The sequence below is a fragment of the Physeter macrocephalus genome, chromosome 12 (assembly GCF_002837175.3).
Source record: "Physeter macrocephalus isolate SW-GA chromosome 12, ASM283717v5, whole genome shotgun sequence".
NCBI lineage: Eukaryota > Metazoa > Chordata > Mammalia > Artiodactyla > Physeteridae > Physeter > Physeter macrocephalus.
Window position 1 is genome coordinate 17,123,248 of NC_041225.1, and position 17,279 is coordinate 17,140,526.

Consider the following 17,279-nt stretch of genomic DNA (forward strand, 5'->3'; position numbering starts at 1 on the left):
AAAAACGGAAGTCGGCAAGAAAAGAAGGCCTCATTTTCCTACCAAGAATCCCACAAACCCACCTGCGCTTGCCGTCTTTTCCTCCTTCTTGTATGCTAAGACGACAACATTAACCTCTCTCTTGATAAGTGTGCTGTTCTCACTCGTGGTGTACTGGAAAATGTCTAACAACTGGCTCTCTGGGGGTATCAAAAGCTCTGATGTGTAGAGTTCCCTGGTATCTGTGGCGTCAATACTCCCATCGTGGCCAGTTTCAAGCTCCCAGCTCGCTATCTCTAAACGCAGAGACGGAAGAGATTCACAGAAGTGCATCATCCATGTTCTTCTCACCATATGGATCCAGTGAATGTAAACGACCCCAAGAGAATAGCTGTTAGTCAAATGTATTACAATATCAATAGTTAGGAAGGAAAGAGTTCTGAGCATGTATTACCTTTGTTATTAATATCATCTATTTAACTGTAAGTTTCCATAACTCCATTTTTAATGCTGGCTATGGCTTTTGCCAAGTTCCTGAGAATTTAACACTCAGCACTCCTGCTGCCAGAGTCACTCTCACTGCTCACTTTTCTGGCTCTCTAACCACCACAGCCTGGCTCTGTTACTTACATTTACCAGTTTATCGTGAAGGATACAGCTCAGGGACAGCCAGATGAAAGAGATGCATTTCCCCTCCTCATTGCCGACTTCTGCCTGCCCTTCCTGGGTCCCCGGGGCGTCAGATCCTCGGGGCCCCTGCTCCTCCAGCTTCATGGCGCTGCAAGCCTGGACCTCCTCCTGCCCTCCGGCCACCCGGTCCTGCTCACCCTCCTTTCCCCAGGTCCCCTCCTCCGTGCATCCCTCAGTGGCTCTGGCCTCCGCCTCTTCTCCCTGGGGCCCTGTCCGGGTGATCCAGCCCTGTTACGGCTCCACTATCACCTTGTACGTGTGAATGACGTGTATTCTCTATCTGCAATCTGCTCTCCCGGCTCTCGATGTACTCATGGCACTGAGACAATCCCTTGTCTCTACTCTTACTGGCCCCCAGTCCATCCTCCACTTCTATCCAGAAACCCATCTCTCTAAAGCGCAAGTTTTAAACACCGATTAGAACCCTTCAGGGAAGCTTCCTGAAGTGGTCCAGTGAGACCAAGCTGGGACCAGCCCGGGGAGAGTGGAGGTGCACAGAACTGAAAGCATTCACAGGCGATTGTGGAACTGGAATCTTGAGAGTGTCTGACAGATGTGGAAGGCGGGAAAAGGGAGGGGCCAGGGACGATTCACAGGTGATGGGCTGAGGCAGCCGGGTGCAGAGGTACCATTAATTGAAATAGGGACTCTGAAAGGTTTCTACTCACCGCACTTCTGACACCAAATGTGCGAGTTTTTTCCTCACATCAACCTATTCTCTAACTTTCTGGACACCACCTGTGTGTCCTAAAATTCAATTCGATTCCACCACTGTCGACCTGGAGTTAGAGTCAGAGCCCTCAAGTTCAGGGCTTAATCCCACAAGACTGTCTCCACGGCAGACGCCTGTTACAAGTCTCAGGCCTCCTGTGCTTCTGACTGACCAGCTATCAATTGGGGTTTCCCACGACCTCCTCCTCAGGATCAATATTGTGCTAGAATGGCTCACAGAACTCAGGAAAACAGGTTACTCATATTTTCCAGTTTCTCATGAAGGACACAACTCATTACCAGGAGACGGAAGAGATGCATGGGGTGGGAGACAGCAAGCGGAGGGGTGCACAGATCTTCCATGCCTTCTCCGGGAGCCCCACCCTTCCGACGACACCTTGATGTGTTCACCAACCCAGAAGCCTCCAGAACCCGTTCTTAGGGTTTTTATGGAGGGTCTGTGGTTGATTATATCATGGGCTACTGGTGACTGAACTCCCCTCCCTGGCAGTGTAGGGGTGTGGCTGAAAGCGCCAGTCTTGAATGAATCTCAAGGTTCATTCTTCTGGCAACCAGCCCCCAGCCTCCAAGAGTCACTTTATCAGCATGAACTCAGGTACCTTTGGGCCAGGGCTTATTATGAATAACAAAAGCTGCTCCTCTCACCCCTGTCAGGAACTTGCAAGGGTTTTAGCAGCTCCTGTGCCAGGAACACGACAGAGACCAAATAGATGTATTTCTTATTGTATCACAGTATTTCAGGGACTATGGGAAGAAGAGCTGACTTGTGGCCAGGATGCTGTCCACAGCTGCAGGTGTCTACTGGGCTTCTGGAGACCCTGGAGAGGCAGATGGGGTCCGAGCAGATGTCTGGAATGCAGGTATAACGTTGTCAGCGTGTGGGTGATGGTCGCATCACATAGATTAAAACAAAAGGTTTCCAGTGATTTTTCATGGATTTGAGAATCGACTCGAAATTCGTGAAGTTGCTCTCCCACAGAGCCCCTCTCCCCCTCCCCCTCCGCCCAGCTCACTCCCACTCAGGGCCTGGGTCTCAGTGCAGGCACCACAGGCCTGGCATCACTCCGTCTACCCTCCCCTGCCTGCCCCACGGGGTCCTCTGTCTCTCAGAGCAGCTGTCATATTGAGTCACCGCACAGGAGGCCATCTTGCCTCTGCCACGGTACCTGACTTTCTCCTCTGTGAGTCCCCCGGGGCATATGCGGTACCCAGCTCCTGGTGGTTAATCAGTAAATATTTGTCAAAAGAAGATGTTAGAAATGAGCTTTCTGAGGCTTGGAATGAAAATCCCAGTGTTGGGCTTCCCTGGTGGCACAGTGGTTAAGAATCCGCCTGCCAATGAAGGGGACACAGGTTCGAGCCCTGGCCCAGGAAGATCCCACATGCCCCAGAGCAACTAAGCCCGTGCGCCACAACTACTGAGCCTGCGAGCCACAACTACTGAAGCCCGCGCGCCTAGAGCCCGTGCTCCGCAACAAGAGAAGCCACTGCAGTGAGAAGCCCGCGCACCACAACGAAGACTAGCCCCCACTTGCCGCCACTAGAGAAAGCCCACGCAGCAACGAAGGCCCAACGCAGCCAAAAATAAATAAATAAATTTAAAAATTAAAAAAAGAAAATCAAATCCCAGTGTTGCTGGTGTTGGAAGCGTCTGGTCCCTGGAGTCCCAGTCTCTCCTGGATGCTGTGAACTCAGGGAGACTTGAGGACGTTCAGAGATTCCAGGTTCCCCGGAACGCCAGAAACACGTGCCTGCCTGTTCCCTTGGGGTCAGCCTCCCCGTTTCTGGCCACATTTCAAACGTGTCCCAAAAGCCCAACCCCTCGGCGAGAACTTCCCCAGCCCCATCCTGGGCAAATACCCAGCTGCCACCGCCCCACACTCACTGACACTCTCCCGGGATTGTCTTTGGAGCACAGGCTCTACTTTAGTATTATTTTTATACTGTGCATCCGTTTAAGGCTTGGTGACATACAGCAAAGCGCTGACCCGCCTCTTCACGGGAGTCTCATAGCTCTCGGACTATGAACTGCTCTGGTAGGGAGGCGGGGAAGTGACTTTGGGATTTAGCTGCTGGCCTGGGGCCTTCTGGCGTAACTCAAGGATTCCCTCGGGGGAGTTACAACCCTGGCGACAGGAAAGAACATCCCTTCATTCCAGATTTACAATCGAGGGCCGTGCTAAGTGCCGAGCAGAACACAACTTGTCATATCCCCAGAACCAGGTATCAGCTATTCAAATCAGGTAGGAGATGTCAGTCCCTGAGCTTGATCAAGCTGGATTCCTCGCTCACTGTCAAAGTGCCTGCAGAGGACCCTGGGACGACAATGGCCTTGAGAGGCCAGGAAGGTCCAGGTACCCTGCCGGCCCTCCCGCCACCCCCCCTCCCCGGGCAGTCCCCTGCAGGCGGCCCTCTGGCAGAGGAGGAAGCAGTCGTGGCCTAGGCCCCAGAAGGCTGGCTCTCCGAGCAACCCTGCAGGGCTGTGGTTTAGTGGTAATGAAGGTGTAGGACAGGAGAAGGCCCAGGACCATGTGTGTTTTACAGAGTTGGCTCACTTCAGAGGCCTCGAGGTACAGTCTGGGAGAATGACAGTCGGCTGTCCATGTTGGGAGGGAAGGGGCCAGTCCTGATTCCCTCCCCCTCCCAAGCCCTCTCCTCTGAGCAGCAGGCAAACCCCAAACGCCCTGGGTGAGCACTTACCCTTCTTAGAGCTGGCTGCGAACCAGAGGCAACTCCCAGGTCATATTAAACACACCGCCTTGCTCCGGCCTCTGGTTTCACAGCCGAGGTCACTGTCACATCCTCGCCAGGCCCGCACGGCTCCACCCACGGGTCTGAAACGTGGCTGACCTCACCCCTCAGGGAACACACCTTCTTGTCCGCCAGGCTTCACCAACCTGTTCTGAAGTGGGGGGCATGATCACTGGTAAACTATCCGTCTGGGCAACCCCTTCGCGGTATCATTCCAAAATGAAATGTGTGTGGACGCACAAGACAGAAATCGCTGTTAGGGGGTGTATTCGAGTTTCTCCAGAGAAACAAAACCAATAGGATTCACTGATTGAGTGACAGATTGATCGATTAAAAGGAACTGGCTCCCGGGCTTCCCTGGTGACGCAGTGGTTGAGAGCCCGCCGGCCGATCCAGGGGACGCGGGTTCGTGCCCCGGTCCGGGAAGCTCCCACATGCCGCGGAGCGGCTGGGCCCGTGAGCCATGGCCGCTGAGCCTGCGCATCCGGACCCTGTGCTCCGCAACGGGAGAGGCCACAGCAGTGAGAGGCCCGCGTACCGCAAAAAAAAAAAAAAAAAAAAGGAACTGGCTCCCATGATTACAGAGGCTGAGAAGGCCCACAGTCTGCTGTCTACCAACTAGAGATTCAGAAAGGCTGGCATGTAGTTAGAAGGCCTAAGACTGGGGAGCAATGGGGTAGCCTCCAATCGGAGTCTGAAGGCCTGAGAGCAGGAGCACCGAGGCCAGCAGAGCCACATCCCAGCTCAAGAGGGGGGCAGGGAGGCCAAACCTACCTTCCCTCTGCCATATTCTGTCCCTGTTCAGGCCTCCACAGGCTGGATGCTGCCCACACTGGGGGGGCCTCTGCTTTACTTAATCCACCAACTCAGATTCGAATCTCTTCTGGAAACATCTTCACAGACATGCCCACACGTGACCAGGCATCCCATGATCCAATCAAACCGACACGTCATGGTGATTTTTCTCCCTCAAAGTGGCTGAAATAAAGGTTAGGTCGTGTCCATTTTATACTATTATGAAATCCAAACTACTGAACATGCACATGCTCTGGCATTTTCGAGGCCGATTTCCCAGCCTGGCATATGTCCCTATGGCAGTACCCAGAGCTGCTTTTCATGCCATCGGCCCGAAGGGTCATAACAGTGCAAGCTGAGCAGTGACAGTTTGCAGCTGCTATTTAAGTGGTGCATTATAGGAAAAAAAAATGCCCTTTGGTTTCTTTCTTATTTTAAGTAACATTCTCAGCAGCCTGTTTATGTTTCGTGGGCAGGGGATGTATCAATAAATATTGTGAAAAACACATTTGTATACCTTCCAAGGCCTCAATCATCATGGCAGTTATCAAAGGCCCCAAAAGGCATCAGCACTAAATCAGGTGGCTTCAGAAATGCAGTAAGAAGTCTGTAGTCGAGTCTTTCCAGAAGAAATGTGAACACAAATAAATTGGCCTCAACCAATTCATTTATTTAATTTATCCTTTGACTTTATGAAGGGATCCAATTAATTTAAAGATGCTTCATTAGATCTGGCTGCTCTGGATGTTTATTCACTGAGAACATTAAGTTCCTGGAACCAATGACTCACACATCTTATATTTCTGGGCATCCTGTTCAGCCCCTTGAACCCAGTTTTCTCCAACTCAGAAGGTCAAGGGATTAACCCCTTCAGCACCTTAGAAGGGACACTTACTCAGTGCCACTTAGGCTGTTGACCTCATGTGTAGCTTTCCAGGCTGATAAAATGATCAATGGTAACAACATACAGGGAGGAAGGAGAAACTAGTTCTGCCTAATGGACTAATAATATTCTTTCAAACATGCCTAGGAAATGAAGAATCAATTGCTCTTTGGAGAAGGGGAAACCCAGGTTAAAATTCTGTCTTGGAAACCTTTCCAAACTAGCAAATCTCTTTTTTAGACGTACTCTTTCTTCTATTCAGGCAATGGAAAAATATTTCTGTTTTATGAGATTATCCATATTGTCTATTTGTAGGAATTACTTGGTTTAAAATTTTGCCAAAGGTAAATCCACCTTGTGTAATTCATCCAGTGGACAAATATACTTTCCAGCTTCAGGTTTTCTAGGTTGCCTCCTTCCCACAATTCCACTGAGAATACTGTAAAATGGAGTTGAAAATAGAATAATTCCACAAGCGAGCTGACAGCAGGAGTGCCAGCAGCAGATCAGATTTTTATACACTTCTGGAAGGTGGAAAGTGGATGCCCTGACATTGCTGAATTACCTACAGCAGAGTAGCCACAGCTCAGAAGATGCAGAAGAGAAAACGGCCTGGAAGCAGAGCCCTTATCTTGGCTCCCAGAGACTTCTAGGTTCAGATTTCACAGGCACAAACCACACTGGTGGAAAGAGGGCTTGAAATTAGGCTGATTCTACAAAGGTCTCTGAAGAACTGCAGGCCCACTGGGCAGTTCCGTCACAGTGCCAACTCCAAATATTATTCCTGCTAGATCCGGAGAGCTGCCCTCTAAGAACTGCATGGTGGGGTGGGTGGGTTAGGGTTAGGCCCCAGTGTGGATGTTGGTGCCCCAACCCAGAGGAAAGTCCTCCTTATTTGAGCTTTCTGCAGGTGAGAGGGACTAAACATCTGTTTCCTGCCCGTGCACCCTAAAATTGAACCTACCAGTTGAACTTCCACATCCAGACCTACCAGTTGGTCTATCTGTTCTGGAAGGGGAGTTTGGGGAGAAAAGGGTTATACAAGTACAGAGGTACCCACAACACACTCCCCAGATCAACCAGTCTGGCTTTCATCCATAAATACAAATGGACAAGCAAGATAGCCTTGAGGAAAACCAACAGCTTCAAAGAAAAGAACCAAGATAAGTAAACAGAGGATGGTTTCCAGGGGAAGGAGAGAGAATTCAGGAAATGGAAGTCATAACATAGATCAATGGAACAGAATAGAGAGCCCAGAAATAAACTCATGCACTTACGGTCAATTAACCTACGACAAAGGAGGCAAGACCATACAATGGAGAAAAGACAGTCTCTTCAATAAGTGGTGCTGGGAAAACTGGACAACTACAGGTAAAAGAATGAAATTAGAACATTCTCTAACACCATATATTGGGCTGGCCAGAAAGTGCCTTCGTTTTTTGAGTAAAAATAAAAGACACATTTTTCATTCTCACCAAGAACTTTATTGAACAACGTATTCACCCTTTTGTTCCATTACCTTCTGCCATTTTTCAGGCAACTTCATAATTCCATCTTCCCCAAACTTTTAATCTTTTTGAGCAAAGAACTGTTCCAGGTGCCTTTTACAGTCTTCCAGGGAATTGAAATTTTTTCAATTAAGAGAATTTTGTAAAGATGGAAATAAATGGAAATCTGAAGGTGCAATGTCTGGTGAATATGGCGGATGAATCAGAACTTCCCGGCCAACCTGTAACAGTTTTTGCCTGGTCATCAAAAAAGTGGTGCTGGGAAAACTGGACAACTACAGGTAAAAGAATGAAATTAGAACATTCTCTAACACCATATATTGGGCTGGCCAGAAAGTGCCTTCGTTTTTTGAGTAAAAATAAAAGACACATTTTTCATTCTCACCAAGAACTTTATTGAACAACGTATTCACCCTTTTGTTCCATTACCTTCTGCCATTTTTCAGGCAACTTCATAATTCCATCTTCCCCAAACTTTTAATCTTTTTGAGCAAAGAACTGTTCCAGGTGCCTTTTACAGTCTTCCAGGGAATTGAAATTTTTTCAATTAAGAGAATTTTGTAAAGATGGAAATAAATGGAAATCTGAAGGTGCAATGTCTGGTGAATATGGCGGATGAATCAGAACTTCCCGGCCAACCTGTAACAGTTTTTGCCTGGTCATCAAAAAAACATGCGGTCTTGCGTTATCCTGATGGAAGATTATGCGTTTTCTGTTGACTAATTCCAGACGCTTTTCGTCAAGTGCCGCTTTCAGTTGGTCTAATTAGGAGCAGTACTTGTTGGAATTAATTGTTTGGTTTTCCGGAAGGAGCTCATAATACAGGACTCCCTTCCAATCCTACCATATACACAACATCAACTGCTTTGGATGAAGACCAGCCCTTGTGTGGTTGTTGGTGGTTCATTTTGCTTGCCCCACGATCTCTTCCGTTCCACATTGTTGTACAGTACCCACTTTTCATCGCCCGTCACAATTTGTTTTTAAAGCGGAGCATTTTCATTACGTTTAAGTAGAAAACTGCATGCAGAAATATGGTCAAGAAGGTTTTGCTTAACTTACGTGGTACCCAAACATCAAAGTAATTCAAATATCCAAGCAGGTACAAATGATTTTCAACACTTGATTTGGATATTTTGAGTATGTCCGCTATCTCCCACATGGTATAATGTTGAGTGTTCTCAATTTATGTCTCGATTTGATCCCTATCAACTTCAGCTGGTCTACCCGACTGCGGAGCATTGTCCAGCGAGAAATGTCCAGAATAAAACTTCGCAAACCGCTTTTCACATGTTTGATCAGTCACAGCTCCTTCTCCATACACTGCACAAATCTTGTTTTGTGTTTCAGTTGCGTTTTTACATTTCTTGAAATAATAAAGCATAATATGCCAAAAATGTTGCTTTTTTCTTCCATCTTCAATATTAAAATGGCCACACAAAAATTCGCCAATTTTGGTAAGTCTTTTTTTAAATGCACACTGATCTGACAGCTATTACATACAATCTAACGATTGTTTTGAATGAAGTTAAAGACAACTAAGTGCTACTAGAGCCATCTTACGGAAAAAATCAAATGAACCTTTTGGTCAACCCAATACAAAAATAAACTTACAATGGATTAAAGACCTAAATGTAAGACCAGAAACCATAAAACTCCTAGAGGAAAACATAGGCAGAACACTCTTTGATATAAATCACAGCAATATTTTTTTCATCTGTCTCCTAACGTAAAGGAAATAAAATTTAAAAAACCAAATGAGACCTAATTAAACTTGAAAGCTTTTGCACAGCAAAGGAAATCGTTCACAAAAGAAAAAGACAACCTACTGAATGGGAGAAAATATCTGCAAATGATATGACCAATAAGGGATTAATATCCAACATATAAAAACAGCTCATACAACTCATCATCAAAAACATAAACAACCCAATTAAAAAATGGGCAGAAGAACTGAATAGACATTTTTCCAAAGAGTAAATGCAGATGGCCAAAAGGCACATGAAAAGATGCTCAACATCACTAATCATCAGGGAAATGCAAATCAAAATCACAATGAGCTATCATCTCATACCTGTCAATGGCTTTCATCAAAAAGGATACAAATAACAAATGTTGGTGAGGCTGTGGAGAAAAAGGAACACTTGTGCACTGTTGGTGGGAATGTAAATTGGTGCAGCCACTGTGGAAAACAAAAATAACTAAAAATAGAACTACCATATGATCCAGCAATTCCACTCCTGGGTATATATCTGAAGAAAATGAAAACACTGATTTGAAAAGATATATGCATCCCAATGTTCATGGCTCCATTATTTACAATAACCAAGATATGGAAGCAACCTGAGTGTCCATCAAAAGATGAATGGATACAAAAGATGTGACATATATGATACACACACACACACACACACACACACACACACACACACAATGGAATACTACTCAGCCATAAAAAAATAATGAAAATTTGTCCTCTGGAGCAACATTGATGGACTTGGAAGGTATTATGCTAAGTGAAGTAAGTCACACAGGGAAGGACAAATACTGTATGATATCACTTATATGTGGAATCTAAAAAATACAACAAACTAGTGAATATAATGAAAAAGAAGCAGACTCACAGACACAGAGAACAAGCTAGTGGTTGCCAGTGGGGAGAGGGGAGAGGGGAGGAGCAATATAGGGGTAGGGGATTAAAAGGTACAAACTACTATGTATAAAATAAGCTACAAGGATAGGACTTCCCTGGTGGCACAGTGGTTAAGAATCTGCCTGCCAATGCAGGGGACACAGGTTCGAGCCCTGGTCCAGGAAGACCCCCACATGCCGCGGAGCAACGAAGCCCATGCACCACAACTACTGAGCCTGTGCTCTAGAGCCCAAGTGCCACAACAACTGAAGCCTGCGTGCCTAGAGCCCGTGCTCCACAACAAGAGAAGCAACTGCAATGAGAAGCCCATGCACCGCAATGAAGAGTAGCCCCCCACTTGCTGCAACTAGAGAAAGCCCGCACGTGGCAACGAAGACCCAACGCAGCAGAAAATAAAATAAATAAATTTATTAAAAAATAAATAATTTTTTTAAATTAAAATAAATAAATAAATAAAATAAGCTACAAGGATATATTGTACAACACGGGGAATATAGCCTATATATATATATACGGGGAATATAGCCTATATATATATATACGGGGAATATAGCCTATATATATATATATATATATATATATATATTTTTTTTTTTTTTTTTTTTTTTTTTTGTGGTACGTGGGCCTCTCACTGCTCTGGCCTCTCCCATTGCAGAGCACAGGCTCCGGACGCGCAGGCTCAGCGGCCACGGCTCACGGGCCTAGCCGCTCCGCGGCATGTGGGATCTTCCTGGACCGGGGCACGAACCCGTGTCCCCTGCATCGGCAGGCGGATTCTCAACCACTGCGCCACCAGGGAAGCCCAGTCATATTCATTTTTGAGACAAAGGATTGTACATCAAAATGACTTACCGATATTTTACATTAAGGTCACCAACAGTACATAATCCAGGTAAGCATGTACAAAGCGAGTAGCAAGTCACCATGACCCCCTACAGAGCTGGGAAAGAATGCTATTCTTCTAAGAAGTTACATTGCTAGCGTCAGAAGAAAGAAAAAAAAACTGTCTTTATGGTTGAGCTGGCACTCCCATATTTGGGGAGCTCTGGTTAATGTGAAATGCAGATGCACACTGCACATTAGGGAGGAAGAAGGCTCAAACAAGCACAGAGAGAGAATTTTATGTTTAATTTTTTTCTTGTCCTACCTTAAAACATAAATTTTATTCCATCAAGTATAACCTTTAAAAATTGTGAATCACTATACTGTTTACCTGTAACTTATATAATATTGTACATCAACTATACTTTTAAAAATTAATTTTAAAAAAAGAAAGAAATTGAAGTCTCAGAACTCTGTGTGAGGACATTTTCCCCATGAAACAAGAATAGGTTAACCTGAAAAAGGAGAAGAGAACAAGAATTCTTGAAGATTAATGATAGGATTTTCAGGATAAGACTGCAAACTAAAATGCAGTATGATTTTGAGTATTTGCTGGAGTATAAGAAAAAACAATCCACATGGCTTTGATGCTTGGAACATCATGGAGAGATGGATTTAGTCCCAGAGGATTATGTTTATTTCTCCAATCACACTAATTGGTTCTATAGTGATTAATATTTACATAGTTAAAATGTTGTAAATGCTATTTCTTAGTTTGTAATTTTTAGAATCAACTTCTGGCAGAGTACCAAAGATATAATTAATTTACAAAATGAATGTAAACATTGTAACAAGGGTATTGTAAAAGTAACATCGTAACTGACAGTAATCAGGAAAGGATGGAGAGGAGCATAGGGGAGGGCATGATCAAGAGAAATGGTGTCCTGTTAATGGAAAAAGAAAGAGCAAAATTATGAAAGTAAAAGAAAAAATATAAATATATATGTTTATAAGATATAAGTCTTAGGGAGTAATGTAGGGTACAGGTAATGTGAGTCAGGCAATTTTCCCGTATTTCATAGGGGGGACTCAGTAGATGCCATGCAAAATTAAAAAATCAGAAATAGAGGGCTTCCCTGGTGGCGCAGTGGTTGAGAGTCCGCCTGCCGATGCAGGCTCCGCAACGGGAGAGGCCACAACAGTGAGAGGCCCGCGTACCGCAAAAAAAAAAAAAAGAAATAGAGTTGTTATCTAGAATTATGGGTTTAGCCACCCAAAGAATACAGAAAATGGTTAACGTGGTTACTCTGGAGAGTGGGATGGCCCCTGGGAGTGCAAGGCTTTGATTTTTCATTTCAAATTATTCTATAGTTCAAGAGTCAACAAATTATGATCCACAGGATTGCTGCCTGTTTTTGTAAATGAAGTTTTATTGGGACACAGTCACACTCATTTGTATTACCTATGGCTGATTTTGTGTTAATGATGGCAGAGCTGAGTAATTGTAACGAAAGTTGTATGGCCTGCAAGCCTAAAATATTTGCTATCTGGCCTTTTACAGAAAACGTTTGCTGACCTCTGCTATAGACTACGATTTTTAAAACTGTGTGCATGCTTGAGTTGTAAAAAAGAAAATACAAGTGGGGGAAAAGACTAAACTTCCTAGTTTTCAACACCTATTTCCAAACTGCTATAAATTTGAACTCTAGGTTATAAAAATCTCCGTTTTATTTTTATTTAAAGACTGTTATTTTAAAATCTTCTTTTTATTCCTAAATTACATTGTCTCTAATCACATGCATTTGATCTTGGAAATGGATTATTTACCATGGAAGCCATGAGAAGATGTGGAAACAGAGAGGAATTTGGTTGTTGTTTGCTTATTTTTTTCCTCCAACAAAAAGCCCAGTTTTCCAGAAGGTCTTTAGAAAATCAGGTTTTGATTTCTTCCTCATGAAAATTTTGTAAAAAGTCTTTTTAAATCAAAGGAAGTACAAGTGAGAGAAATCAAAGAAAACAGGGATTGTAAGTAGGACTCTACTCCCCAGAAACCAAATAATAAATACTAGAACCCAGTAGATTAAGGACATAAGGATAGGAATGTTTCCAAGTGTGGCTGAAAGGAGCCCACAGTATTAACAACTTATTGACTAACACTTGTTTACTGTGAGAAAACAACTTACTACACCATGATCTGAAGTCATAATGAAGATATAAAGGTAAAAACTACAGTCTTGGAGGCATTAACTCTATGTGGAGGTGCCTTTACTCTGACAGAAAATTTTTTTCCAGTTTTTTTTTTTAATTAATTAATTAATTTGTTTTTATTTTTGGCTGCATTGGGTCTCCACTGCTGTGCGTGGGCTTTCTCTAGTTGCACTGAGTGGGGGCTACTCTTGGTTGTGGTGCGCGGGCTTCTCATTGCAGTGGCTTCTCTTGTTGCGGAGCACAGGCTCCAGGCATGCGGGCGTCAGTGGTTGCAGCATGCGAGCTCAGTAGTTGTGGCACACGGGTTCTAGGGAGCAGGCTCAGTAGTTGTGGTGCATGGGCTTAGTTGCTCTGCAGCATGTGGGATTTTCCCGGACCAGGGCTCGAACCCATGTCCCCTGCATTGGCAGGCGGATTCTTAACCACTGCGCCACCAGGGAAGCCCAGTTCTGGCTTTTGATGCATGAAGATGACAGGAAAAACTGGAAATCTGATTTGTTTGTTTTCTTCCCAGGGCATTTTGTTAATTAAAATGCCAATGCAGACTTCCAGTTTCGGCCCAGAGGTGTAGAGAGCTTGAAAGAGAGTGGTTACCACACTTACAATAAGAAAATAGCAAGGCACACTACAAATTAATGACTTATCTTGGCTGCATTAGAGAACTGAGGTTGCAAGACAAACAATTTACCTGAAATCTGGAGAGAGACAGATGCTTGCTGGGAGAAAAAGGACACAAGCATTTGCTTACCTAGAACAGAAGCCACTAAACACTTATAGGTCACTATGATGATTCATTTAGAAATTTTGAACAAATTGCTAACAGCCGAATGGAAGCTATATAAGAGAGGCTTCTCTTGCAGGATTTCCCCCCAGGAATTCCACCAGGTGACTATAGAAAGGATTAGAAAAGATTTCTGAGAAAATTCTCCTGTGTTACTGACTGAGAGAGGGGAACATCAGCCACTGACGAAATTTGCTGACCCACAACCCATATCTTCCCTGGAGAACAAAAGCCTTAATATGCGGAGGGAAGGGTGACAAAAACTGTACCCTAAGGTCACTAGTGGAAACCTGCTGCAGGTAGGGAGGAACAGAAAATAAAAAGCTCTACCCCCGGGGGAGGGACAGGAATTGTTGTGAAGGTTGCACCTCTGAGACCCAGGTTGACAGGGTTTCCTAAAACTGAGGCTTAATCAGAATATCAGAGAATGACCCACCTACCCTCTTCCCTCATACGTGCTAGCATGCATCCAATAAAAACTAATGGTGGAATACATCAGGGAGAACTACATGAGATAGATTCTCTCTGGAGAGTAGCAGGAAGATCCAAAACCAAATGGAGAGCACATATTCAGAAAAACTCACTGGCAAATTAGCCCACAGCATAAATATAGATTGCTAGAGGGACTTGAAGGCTCTAGTGCACTGAAGGTGGCTAAACCAATTAGAAACTTCAAACCAGCCCAACTCCTGACTAGATTAACACAACTCACCACCCTAAGTCTGAGGAGAAGGAAAGGCAGGTCCATCTTGAAACATAAAAAATACTTGGCTTAATATCTATTGTCCTATTCAGTATTACCAACTTCCAGTAAAAAAATTATGTGCACACAAAAAGACAAGAAAACACAGTCTGAAGAGATGAAACAATCATGAGAACCAGACTCACATGTGTTGAATTATCAGACATTAACTATGATTAATATTTTAAAAGACCTAAAGGAAAAAGTGGATAGCATGCAAGATCAAATTGGTAAATTCAGCAGAGAAACAGAAACCATGAAAAAGAATCAAATTAAAAATGCTAAAAAGGGACTTCCCTGGTGGTCCAGTGGTAAAGAATCTGCCTTCCAATGCAGGGGACACAGGTTAGATCTCTGGTTGGGGAACTAAGATCCCACATGCCGCAGAGCAACTAAGCCTGCACACCACAACTACTGAGCTCGTGTGCCTCAACGAGAGAGCCAGCGTGCCGCAAACTACAGAGCCCACGTGCTCTAGAGCCTGCACGCCACAACTACAGAGCCCACGCCCCCTTCAGCCTCGTGTGCCACAACTGAAGAGAAGCCCGCACACCACAACTAGAGAGAAACCCGAGCAGACCACACACCATAACGAAAAGATCCCGCATGCCTCAACAAAGATCCTGTGTGCCACAACTAAGACTCGATGCAGCAAAAAAAAAAAAAAGAAAGAAAGAAAGGGAAAATAAATGGATAAAATAAATAAATATATTTTTTAAATGCTAAAAATTAAAAAAACACAACCCCATAGTAATGGGAATAAAAAGGGCTTTTAGGTTCACCATTAGAATTGACTGAATTGAGTAAAGAATGAACTTGAAGAAATTTAATAGAAATTACCCAAACTGAAACCAAAGAGAAAAAGAGTGAAAACAAACAAAGAACAGATCATGCCACAACTAAGAAGTCCACATGCCACAACTAAGAGTCCACATGCCACAAGAAGTCCGCATACCACAACAAAGATCCAGTGTGCTGCAACTAAGACCCAGTGCAGCCAAAATAATTAATCAATTAATTAATTAATAAATAGAAGAAACATATCATCACTAGATAATAGCCCCAAGGGGGGAAAAAAAGAACAGATCATTCTAAAGCATGGGACATTATCAGACATAAGCATACTTTGAATCACAGAAGGAGAAGAAAGAGAAGATGGGCAGAAGAAATATTTGAAAAGAAAAAAAGGCTGAGAATTGTCCAAAATTAGTGACAGACACAAAATCACAGATCCAAGAATATCAGAGAAAAACAAAAGGATAAATACCACAAACAAACAAACATACCTAGATATATCACATACAGACTGCTGCAAACCAAAGACAAAGGGAAAATCTTAAAGGCAGTCAAGAAAATAAATATATTATCTACACTGGAGCAAGGGTAAGAACTACAACATACTTGTCAGAAACCATGCAAGCCAGAAGACAATGTATTAACATCTTTAAAGTTCTGGGAGAAAAATCTCACAATTCAAAACCCTATACCTAGTTAAAATAGCCTTAAACAAATGAAAGATGTGCAAAATCAAAACTTTCTCAGACAGAAAAATTGAGGAATTCATTGCTAGAAAACCTACCCTGCCATAAATGTTCAAGGAAGTTCTTTAGGCAGAAAGAATATGATAAAGGTCAAAAGAGCATCATAAATAAATGAAGGTAAAGTAAAATCATTTTTCTTTATTTTTATTTGCTCCAAAAGATAACTGTTAAAAGCAAATATAACAACGAAATATGTGTTTATAGCATATGTAAAATGTATGACAAAAATGGCACAAGAGGAGGAAGAGAAGAATTGAAAGTATGCTGTTATAAAATCCTTATAATACTTGTGAAATAGTATATTATTTGAAGAAAGACTCAGATTATTTAAAATGTATATGATAAATTCTAGGGCAATGATTTTAAATGTTTTTTTTTAATCTGAGATATAACTGACATATTACTTTAGTTTCAGGTGTACAACGTATTTGTATATATTACAAAATGACCACCACTATAAGTCTAGTTAACATTCATCACCACACATAGTTACAATTTTTTTTCTTGTGATGAGAACTTTGAAGATTTATTCTCTTGGCAACTTTCAGTATACAATACAGTATTATTAACTATAGTCACCATGCTGTACATTACAGCTCCATGACTTATTTTTAAATAACTGAAAATTTGTACCCTTTGACCCCCTTCATCCATTTCATCCTCCCCCACTCCCCCCTACACCGTGCCTCTGGCAATCACCAGTCTGTTCTCTGTATCTGTGAGCTCCCTTTTATTTTGTTTTTGTTTTAGATTCCACATATAAGTGAGATCATATGGTATTTGTCTTTCTCTGTCTGACTTATTTCACTCAGTATAATGCCCTCAAGGTCCATCTATATTGTCACAAATGTCAAGATTTCATATATATCACATTCTCTTTATCAATTCAAAAATCCGTTTTTTTAAAAGAAATAATAAGTCACTAGAGGAGATAAAATTGAACCATAAAAAAATACTGAAACACAGAGAAGACTGTAAAAGAGGAAAAACAAGTGGAACAAACAGACAACAGCTAGTAACATGGTAAATTTTAATGCAACCATATCAATAATCAGTTAAAAGATGAATGGTCCAAACATATCAGTTAAAAGACTGAGATTGAACAAAAAAAGCATGCATCAACTATATGCTATCTACAATAAACCCACTTTATGCTTTTTTTTTTTTTTTTTTTTTTTTTTTTTTTTTTGTGGT